The following is a 10679-nucleotide window of genomic DNA, read 5'->3' as shown; positions in this document are numbered from 1 at the left end:
TGTCCAGGCAGGTAGGAGCACAGTGCGTGAGGTCAAGAGGCTGGGCTGTCTGGAACTCAGGTGCAGGCCTGTGTGTGTGTGTGCATGTCTTGTGTGCACATGTGTGAGTGGTTATGCATGTATGCACATGTGTACACATCCATGCATACCTATCTGTGCATGCATGCACACACATGTGTCCGTGTGTGTGTGTGTGTATTGAACCAAAGCAGAGGAGATCTATAAATCCAATGAGGCCAACCCCAGATGGCTTTCCACCCCAAACTTTTCGTACAGGAAATTCACTGAAACACTGTTCTACCGCCTTTCTTTCCCCCCCAACCCCCATTGATCACGACGATCCCAGTTCCAGTTCTCTGTTCAGAAAGTCTTTTTCAGTCTGGTGCTCACCGGCTCATGACCAACTTCCAGGTAGAGTAAAGGATTAAATGGAAGGCACAATAAGAAGTGAAACAATTAGAATTTCTGCCTCATTATCATGGTAATCTTATCAGTCGGATAATGAGGTATTAATGGAGATTTAATGTGCATCTCATAACAGAATCCCTTGGAGAAAACACACAGGGAAATTGCTGTAAATCCACTTAATGATGGAGAAGTCCCAAAACACCATATTCCAAAGGATGAAAAATGCAGGATGCAAATGAGCAAGAATCAAGGTCAATAACACCACGGGGACGAGCCTAATGGCAGATTTGGATATATATATGTAATAAAAATTGCATGTTGCTTTTAAACCTCACCCTCTGTTGTTTTCAAATGTGCATTCCTCATAATGAAACACAGAGTGCAGCCAGAATGATTTGTATGTTTTAGAAACCATAGGGGGGATGGAAACATGTCTCCAAACCCATCAGGCCCCCCGTGGGGAGCTGTCGGAACCAGGGTGTTTTACCAAGAGGCCCCCAAGGGAATAGGGGCAGGGGAATGGGGGCAGAGGAAGAGCGCCAAAGTTGGTGAAGGAGGAAGCAGCTTATCTGAGTTCAAGGTCATTTGGGAAACCCCAGCAGGAAGCAGATGCATTTACTTCTGCTCCTTCATTCAGCCAACATTTGTTGGGCACCCGCTGTGTGGTTGACCACAGGCAACTCAGAACATGGAGGGGCACTCACAGAAATACGCCGAAAATAAAAGCTCTTATTCAGAGATCACCTACTGTGTGCCGTAGTAGACACTACTTGGATGATCTCATATAATTTCAATGGCAATGCCAGGACATAGAAACTACTAAGACCCCCATTTTTTGGATGAGAGACAGAGGCTGAGAGAGATTAAGTTGTCCCAAATTGCATCGTGGCCTGAACTTCACCATTATCATATTAGATTGAACCATATGAAATTGCTGATATTCAACAGTTGGGAGTCTACAAAAGGGGTAATTTCATATGATTCAAGCTAATATATTAGTGTTTTAATATTTCCTAGCTAGGGACCCTGTGTAGATACAGAATCCTCTAACAGAAGCAGGAGAAGGGGACAGAAATCATGCACAAAGTTGAGGGTCACAGAATGCAAGGAGCAGGCAGCTTTGTGGCCTCCCAGAGGACAAGGGACAAAGAGCCTGCCGAAGCTACTGAACCCCTATTTCACACCAGCTCTGGGGCTCAGTCCAGGGTGCTGAGTAAATGAAAAAAAGCCCCCAAACACACATCCTGTATATTAAAAGTGTTTTGTGATTTGGGAAATGCTAGGCAAATGTTGTCTGTTTCATTCTTATAATTTATTAATGATAATAAATAACCCTTGAGCCTCCCAGATGTTTACAAAGATCAAAGGTAAAGTTAGTTCTATTTTGAATTTATTTTAGAACTTGGAAAAGGAGAGTTTCATGAGCTCTGAAACTGTCCTGGTTTTAGTCCTGAAAATCCCATGTTCCAGTTAACTCCTTAGTCCTGGGCAAACGGAAACAGTTGGTCACCCTCTCCGAGAGGGGACCCGGACTGCCAGGGCCGGGATAGAAGACAGCAGGTCTGTTCCATCCTGTGCTGGGCACGCAGCGTCTGTGTGCCTGGCTCTGTGCCAGCCCCCCAGGGTGGCAGAGGACGAAGTCATTCCTTGTCAAGGGTCTCTGTCTTGGTGACAGTCCATGGTGTACAAGGGCGGAGGAGGAGGGCAGAGGACAAGTCTTCACCACGCAGCTACTGGCCGGGTTCTGGAGCAGCCACCAAGCACCCATCACCTGCCCCATTCATCACAGGAACCCCGACAGCCAGACGTGTGTGAACCACTTCACAGAGGAGGAAACCGAGGTGTGGGCTGGTGAAGGGACTGGCCCACAGTCACAAGCAGCCGGTGAGCATCTGAAGGGCTGGAGAAGGAGGGCAAGGCCCGGCGGGGGGCGGAAGGGGCCCCCGGAGAAGAGGTCAGTCCGAACCAGGAAAGGCGGACAGGAGAGAACATTTCTGGGGTCCTACAGCTGTGTTCCGTTTAATCACAGACTGCAAATTGAATGGAGTTAAGACGGTGCTGCCTCTTTGAATTTCCCCCAGGCCCTGTTTAATGAATAAATAGGCATGATTTGTAATTAGCTTATCCATTGTGCGAACGCTTCTAGAGCACCTGAAGTGAGTTAAACATGCCCCCTGCAATCTTGTCGACAATATTAATTCGCTCCGCAAACCTTTATTCCTGGTCCACGGTGCCAGCGACCGAACGATCACATATTGCTCCGCGGTGGACATATTGAGAAAAATTGGGATTTTTCGGCCTGGAAAGATGAAGACACAGTCTCCTCATCACACCCGCCTCCCGGCGTGGGATTTGGAAGCTACAAGTTCATTTTGTTTTCATCAGCCAATGCCAGATAACCCACGAAACGAGCTCCCATCTCCCCTCTCAACCAGCCTTTAAAAACCCCACAGATGCTCGCAGGAAAGGCTTCTGGTCATTGCTGCCACCTCACTGAGGGGCCCTCGCTGGGGACAGCGCCAGCCCAGGCTGCCTTTCTTGTGTGCGAGCTGTCGTGTGTTTGCAGGCGCTGCCTGCCCGCAGCCGCTGTGTGAGCCCACCGATTCCTGCCAAGCTAACGGGCGTCCTGTATCATTTATCCTGTGATCGGGGCTGCTCGTCATGAGTTTTTGCCTGGCTCCCGTGCTAACCATGTGGCGGCGGCTGAATTCCGCATCCTAACATTTCCCTGCTCCGCGCTGCTGGGAGGGCCTGTCAGCACAGGGAGCCATCTTGATGGCCTCCGCGGTTTCCAGCAAAGGGGTTTTCATTCATCTTCATCATGGGCTCAATCTGTGCGCAGAGAGGCGGCGGCTGCCCCGGTGGGGTCTCTCCACCCAGTCACCTGGAGGCTCTCCCTCTCATCTGTTCCTCTGCGTTCGCAGCCGCATTTATATTCCGCCTGCCCTGCTGCGTTCTTGTGGGGTCTGGGCGGGAGCTCCAGGAACCAGGCCCTCTGCCCCTGGCAGCGCCCGGGGGAGCCCAGGTGCCAGCCTGTTACAACAGAGGAGGAGAAGGTCACCCCTTCTGAACGAGGTGGATCAGGAGGGGCAGACAGCCCGTCTATCCTCTCTGGGGCCATAACACCGGGAAGTGGGCCTGGGCAGTGGTGGGGGAGTGGGGAAGTGGGCTTTCCCTACCCCCGAGACTCAAAGTCAGGCCAATCTGCTGATGCCCAATATGCGCCAGGTTCCATGCTGGGCACTGGGGAGGACACTGGTGTCCGGCCCCGCCCTCAAGGGGCTTACGTCACTAGAGGAAGTGCCTGCCAGGGCCAGAAGAAGGAACCGTCAGGGGCTCTGTCCTCTACAGTTTGCAAAGCTCCTCCCACTCCCACGATCCCCCTCAACCCCATGGGGCTGACACTTCGTAGAGGGGCAAACAGAGTCCCATTGCAACTAAAAAGAAGGTCCCATCTCCTTCCAGCCCTGGATCAGATCCTGGTTCTACCGTGTATTTTCTGTTTGGCTGTGGATAAACCACTTCCCCTCTCCGAGCCTCAGATTCCTCCTCTGTGAAATGGAACACATCCTGCTACCCAGCTCACAGGTGAAGATCCTGTGAGGTCATGTGTGTAAAGTACTCAGCTCTGTGCCTGGCACGTGGAAATGGCCTCAGGACTCAAGGCATGACTGTGACTTTTACCCTTGGTAGCCCCTCCCTAGGGAAGGGGGTGCTGTACCCAGCCTGGCTTCCTCGGGTCAGAGACATGCCGAGCCCCGTCTCAGCCACTCATTGGCTGTGCAACTCCGGGCTCGTTTGTAAAGGGTCAGAATCACCTTGTCATTGGTCTGCTACCTCACGGGTGGGCAAAGAGGAACCTGGTGTGTTTGTGTGTCTAGGGCAGGGCACGTGGATGAGTTTGGGGGTCCATCTAGAGCTGACCTAGTAAACAGTTCAGTGCAAGGCTAACTTAAGGGGGGTTGGTTGGTACTTCCATGTCCAGGAGCCTCCCTCTCTTCTGGATATCCTGACCCCTCCTCCAGAGAAGCCTTTCCCTAGCCAATGGTTAGTACCTGTCTTGGCCACAAGATGTCACCCAAGGAACAGAAAAGCAAAGCCTGCAGGGACCCGGGATAGCCCAGACCTCAGTCCAGGAGACAGCACATTCCAGCCACAGCCCCCTCACGCCGCCCCCACCTTCGGGATGCCTGGAGGGAAGAGCTCGCTCCCGAAGGCAGGCAGGCAGGCATGCTGGCGTGGGTTCGCATCCCAGGATTTCCTGCAGAACAGGGACCAGCACCCGCGTTCCCAGAGGACACTAGGTGGAGACCCCTCCTAAATAAACAAATAAATACGGATACTAATCCTGACTTCACAGAGTAGGATTAAACCGTGCTGCGGAAAAGGCGGGGCGCGGTACAGACCTACAACCACACCTGGTGTGATTGGGGCACTCGCTCGGAGGGTACCAGAGAGCCTCCTCCCAGCCTGTGCCTGGTGGGGGGTGGGGCGCAGAAGCCGGAGAAGCACCACCAGCACATCCTCCGCCCCTGGGGCGGGCCCGGATGGCCCAGGAGGGCCCTTACCAACTCTTCAAGAGGTGGCCACCTGGCGCCTGGATCTGGACCGACAAAGTGTGGCGGGGAAGGGCCTGACCCTCGGCCCTGGTCCCCCACCCACCCCGGAGCCGCCTGCAGCCCCAGTGGACCAGAGGGGCGGCTCAGTTGGAGGCCGGGGACCCGGCACCCGGCCGGGGGAGCGCAGCAGGATCTGCTGAGGCCCCCAACAGGTGTTCCAGACTTGAAGACCAAGCTGAAGCAGAGAACCAGGCGTCCTGGAGTCCAGCCTGAGCCCCCAGGGTCCGCAGACCCGGGCTGGGCCCCCAAAGACCGGGGCACGCAGCCGGAGCTCCTGGTGTGCTGTACCGGCACTAGGGTGGGTGCCGAGTGCCAGGTGCGGGGCTCCTTAGCAGTCCTTCTATCAGCTGGGGCGTGGGAGGGGAGACCTCGGTGACCTGGCCTCTTCCTCCCCAGGGTTCAGGGTGCCAGGCAGGGTGGTGGCCTGGCCGCGCGGCGCCTGGGGAGAGGAGTGCGGGAGGGGGCCCAAGCCCAGGCCCACACCCGGAGCAGCAGGGCTGGGGCTGCGCAGGGCCTCCATCACCTAGTCTACCCGGTGGGTGCAGATCTACCTGCCATTTGGGGTCAAACAGTCCCCAAGGAGAGCACGGGTTCCAGGGAGATGACTACTTTGTAGACAAGTGTCTGGGGCTGGGGCTGGGGCCTCTTGGTGAAGAGGGAGGGAAGGCTGGGGCCTCGGGTGAGGCCGAGGAGCAGTTAGGGGCAGGCAGTGACACCAGAGGAGCCAGGCTCAAAGGCTTAGAGGTGGCAAAGCATGACTTTCTTTGGAATTTGGGCGATCCAGGGATTGGGGCAGGAAAGAAGAGAGGCAGGACGGGGTGGGGCACTTAAGGGCTGTAGCATCCAAATCCAGAGGGTAGAGGTTTCAGAAATCATCTCGCTGTGGCTGTTATTCATGACCACAGCATAGTAGAATTTAAGTTCACAACGGAGCCTTTTAGTTAAAAATGGGTTGAGCCCTGGCTGGTGCTCCATTGGCTGGAGCCTTGTTCCATGCACCACAAGGTTGTGGGTTCGATCCCACGTCTGGGCATGTAAAGGAGGCAACCTATGGATGTTTCTCTCTCACATCGTTGTTCCTCTTTCTCCCTTCTCACCTTCCTCTCTCTAAAAATAACAAACACATCCTCTGGTGAGGATTACAAAAAAAATGGGTTGAGTGATTTCTGTGCTTGCAGGTTGTTTCACGTGTTTCCGGGGTGTCTAGAGGCATGGCCAGTGGGTGCCCTTCAGTGAGGCTCTGCTGGCTGATGTTGGACGGGAGTGCCACTCCAGGATTTCCTTATCAGTCACAGTTCAAGTTCATTACACCAGATTGGAAAAGAGCTTGGTGCCTAAATTTGTGTTCACCGGCCAGAATCCCATGTCCCACCTTGAGTCAGCTCAGTGGGCAGCCTGCTTCTTCTATTAGGGGCTGCAACCACTCAGGTCCTCGGGCCACCTCCACGGTGTCACGGCACTGAAGCCACACCCCTCAGTGGAATGTGAGCACGGGAGAAATATTTCAAGGTGATATATGTAAATTATACCTATGATAAGACCAGAGACTGAAAGGGGGCACTGTGATAAAATAGCCCAACTCAGGAAAAGCCCTTCAAAGTTGTCACTTGCCTTAGGTCTGGTTAGTGGCAAAGTTAAGATTAGAAAGAATATCTTTAGGCTCCTGGACCCGACATTATGACCACACAACAATCAAAATCTGTGGCTTTTCAGGAAGGAGCAAGAGTGATTCCAGGAGAGAAAGAAGAACCTCTCCAGGCCCGTTGGTGTGGTCCAGCTTTGCGGTGCAGGAAGTGCCCCCCCTGACTTCCCTTCCGATCATCTGTCACCTGCCTGTGCACTCGCTTCCTCCCACCTTCCTCTCCAGCAGGCTGGCAAATCATTCCCCGTTTGCCATCCCAGGCCGCAGCAGACACAGCCTCACTTGTCCTCTCATGGCCACAAGAGAAGAAAACCAGGGTTGCTGGTGATCAGAAGTGAGGAGGGCCCGAGGGAGGTAAGCAAATTCAGGAGTTAAAATCCACACCTCAACGGAGGGGACCAGAAACAGGAGGGATGAAGCAACGGTTCGCAGTTGCAGCAGAGGAAGGCCAGGCTGCCCCTGGGGAGCAAACGTTAAGTCAGGAGCCATGGTCTGGGGAAACCGATGCTGTCATCTTTCATGGGACATGGGTTACAAATAGAAACGAAACAGCAGAAATTAAACAGCTGTTATGAAGGCTAAAACAATGAGGAAAGTTAGACAAATACGAATTTTTCATACAGGAATTTGAACACTGAGACTCTGCAGATGTTGAGCAATCTGAGGTCTGGGAAAGAGCTTTTACGTAACCTGACAGATGATGAGCACAGGAAACACTTGGATTTAAGCAAATAAAAAATTATTTTTAAAGGATAAGTTGAATTGGCTTGTGGGCCCTCCTCATTCACGCCTGCTCCCCCTGGGCGAAAAGGAGCCAAGCCTTTGAGAATTGAGCGCCTTCTGTGGAGGATTGCACCAGAGTCAGGTGGGGAGCTTGCTAGGGATGCAGAGTCCTGGGCTCTTCCCCCCAAATTCTGATGCAATGGGCATGGGGGGGACCATGAGTCTGCAGGTCATGAACGCTCCCAGGAGGCTGGGCCACTGGCTCCTAAGTGAAATGTTGGCTCTTGTGGGGCTTCTCAAATTTCTGTGAGACTAAGTCCCCCAGAGGACTTGTTTGAAGATTCCCAGTTCCATCCCTTGTGGATTCTGATTTACCAACAAGAGTATCAGGTGATACTCAATAGGAAAGTTTAGGAAACAATGATTTATAGACCACCCAAGAGTACTCAAAAATGGACCATTTAGGGGTCCTATTCCCAGATATTCATTTGGTCAGAGTGTGTCAAATCAGACCCCTTCACTAAATTTGCCAGGAATTATTGATCCAAACATCAGCAGCTATGATTTTTTAAAAAGATTTTATTTTCAGAGAGAGGGGAAGGGAGGGAGAGAAAAAGGGAGAGAAACATCAATACACCCCAACCAGGGATGGGCTGCAACCCAGGCACGAGCCCTGACCGGGAATCTAACCGGTGACCTTTCACTTTGTGGGATGACACTGAACAAACTCAGCCACGCCGGTCAGGGCAGCAGATGCGTATTTGAATCATTCGCTCTGGTTACAAGTTTTTTCAAAACTACAAATTAGGAGGCCTAAGGAAAGCTGAAGTGAACGGGTCCTATTTTTTAAAATCACATTGGATACTCTTTTCACAGGAGCATAAAATGTAATGGTTTGAGCAGCAATATGTTAAATTCCTAGTTCACAGAAATGTGACCACCACGGCTTTCTGTTCGTTGTCGACCACAGGTTCAGTGACTTGGAGCTGAGAGCTCTTTCCATCTTAACACAAAACTTGGGAGGTGTTTTGTGGGTCCCCACAACCTCTTTAATTTTTAAAAGTCAATGCACTGCATTTTGTTACTCTAAGAAGATGAAAAAGAATGCTTCTGGGATAATTTGCCTGAAGAGAAAGCTCCTCAATGGATGCTTAAATCTCTAGGTAGAGGACACATTTACAGTCGAGAGGAGCTTCTGACCCAGTTGTGACACATTTCATAGGCAGCACTGTAGGGAGGCCTTGCTAAACACTGTCCCTAGCTCAGCTTCCTCTGGGAAAAGCTACAGAGCCACTGACTTGGAGAGAAGGTGGAGTTGGTACATATATAATAGGCATCCAAGAGACAGAAAATTTCAAGTTGGCAAGAAAATTTGTATTCTGTTTTCAGTTCCAGGCAACTCATAGCATTAATTTTAATACTGAACAGACTGAGTGAAACCTGAGCATTAACCCTGGTCAGTGTGGCTCAGTTGGTTGAAGCGAGTTCAATTCCTAGTCAGGGCACATACCCAGGTTGCAGGTTCAATCCCCAGTCAGGATGCATACAAGAAGGCAACCTATCAGTATTTTTCTCTTCTCCCCTCCTCTCTCTTTAAAATCAATGCGGGGACTTCCGGCCAAGATGGAGGCATGGAGAGACACACTGTGCCTCCGTCCACAACTAAGAAGAAATGCAACTGCCTCAAAACTAGAGACAACCAGAAGTTCCAGAAAATCGAGCTGCACGTATGTCCAACAAACAAAGCTATAAAGAAGAAATACTCAACCAGACAGGTAGGAGGGGCGGAGAGGACACGGTGTGGTGGCGGCAACAGCAGCAGCTGTGGCAGGCTGGCGGAAAGCACAGTTACACATTTTAAAAAGTCAGGAGGGACACCTGGGGAGCACTCCCAGCACCAGACCAGACCGTGCAGCTCACAGTCCCAGCGCCGGGGAAGATAAAGCCTCATTGCTTCTGACTGTGCAAACCAGTGGGGGTTGGGGTGGAGGAAGAAACTGCCAGTCTCTCAGCAGAGTCCACTTGTTTAAAGGGCTCCACAGTCATAGAATGTCTGCAGACCCACCCACTCTGGGAACGACAGTCAGCGCAACAGCTAGAGGGGCGCCAGTCCCATATGAGAAGTGGGAGAAGTGCCTGGAAAAGGGGCAAGTGCTGAGCAAGTGGCATTGTTCCCTTTCAAACCCCTCCCCCACATACAGCGTCACAACGTCTTGAAACGGGTCGCCCTATACTGACGAATCCCTACGGCTCTGCCCCTTACAACATAACAGGAGCAACAACTCTACCTAAGGCACAGAGGCAAACAAACATAGGAGCCTGTCAAGATGAGGAGACAGAGAAGTATGGCCCAAAATGGGGAACAGATCAAGATTCCAGTGGGAGAACTAAGCAACAAGGATATAGCCAACCTAACATACATCAAGTTCAAAACACTGGTAATAAAGATGTTCACAGGCTTGGCAGATATGCTTAAGTACAGCAAACGCATACAGGGAGAAGTGAAGGCTATGCTAAATGAAATGAAGGAAAATCCACACAAAACCAATGGTGAAGGGAGGGAAGGAAACCGGGGTTCAAATCAATGATTGGGAACATAAGGAAGAAAAAAACAGCCAACCAGTACAGAATGAGCAAACAAGAATTGAAAAAAATGAGGAGAGGCTTAGGAACCTCTGGGGCAACTTTAAACGTGCCAATATCCGAACCATAGGGGTGCCAGAAGGAGAAGAGGAAGAGCAAGAAGTTCAAAGCTTATGTGAAAAAATAAGGAAACCTCCCCAAATTTGGCCAAAGAAATAGACATATAAGTCCAGGAAGCACAGAGAGTCCCAAACAAGCTAGACCCAAGGAGGACCATACCAAGACACATCATAATTAAAATGCCAGAGGTGAAAGATAAAGAGAGAATCTTAAAAGCAACAAGAGAAAAGCAGAGAGTTACCTACAAAGGGGTGCCTATAAAACTATCAGCTGATTTCTCGAAATTTTGCAGGCAAGAACGGGTTGGCAAGAAGTATTCAAGGTGATGAAAAGCAAGGACTTACAACCAGAATTACTCTATCCAGCAAAGCTATAATTTAGAATGGAAGGGCAGATAAAGTGGTTCCCAGACAAGGTAAAGCTAAAGGAGTTCATCATCACCAAGCCATTATTATATGAAATGTCAAAGGGACTTACTTAAGAAAAAGAAGATCAAAATCATAAACATTAAAATGATAACAAACTCACAACTATCAACAACTGAATCTAAAAAATAAAAACAACATCCAACTAAACAAACCAGA

At 50.9% G+C, this 10679-nt stretch overlaps 1 long non-coding RNA gene across 2 annotated transcripts; it reads left to right on the top strand.

Moving 5' to 3' along the window:
- Positions 1-4665: 4665 nt before the first annotated feature.
- LOC150013726 (uncharacterized) lies at positions 4666-9162 on the top strand. 2 transcript variants are annotated; one of them, XR_016510826.1, is made up of 3 exons: positions 4666-5325; positions 6741-7023; positions 9016-9162. It is a non-coding gene; the product is annotated as an uncharacterized LOC150013726 (long non-coding RNA). The 2 variants fall into 2 exon arrangements; XR_016510825.1 differs by having other exon boundaries at positions 4666-5343.
- Positions 9163-10679: the final 1517 nt, after the last annotated feature.

The sequence above is a fragment of the Furipterus horrens genome, unplaced genomic scaffold (assembly GCF_987537825.1).
Source record: "Furipterus horrens unplaced genomic scaffold, mFurHor1.1.pri manual_scaffold_4, whole genome shotgun sequence".
NCBI lineage: Eukaryota > Metazoa > Chordata > Mammalia > Chiroptera > Furipteridae > Furipterus > Furipterus horrens.
This window is presented reverse-complemented; position numbering and strand designations above follow the sequence as displayed.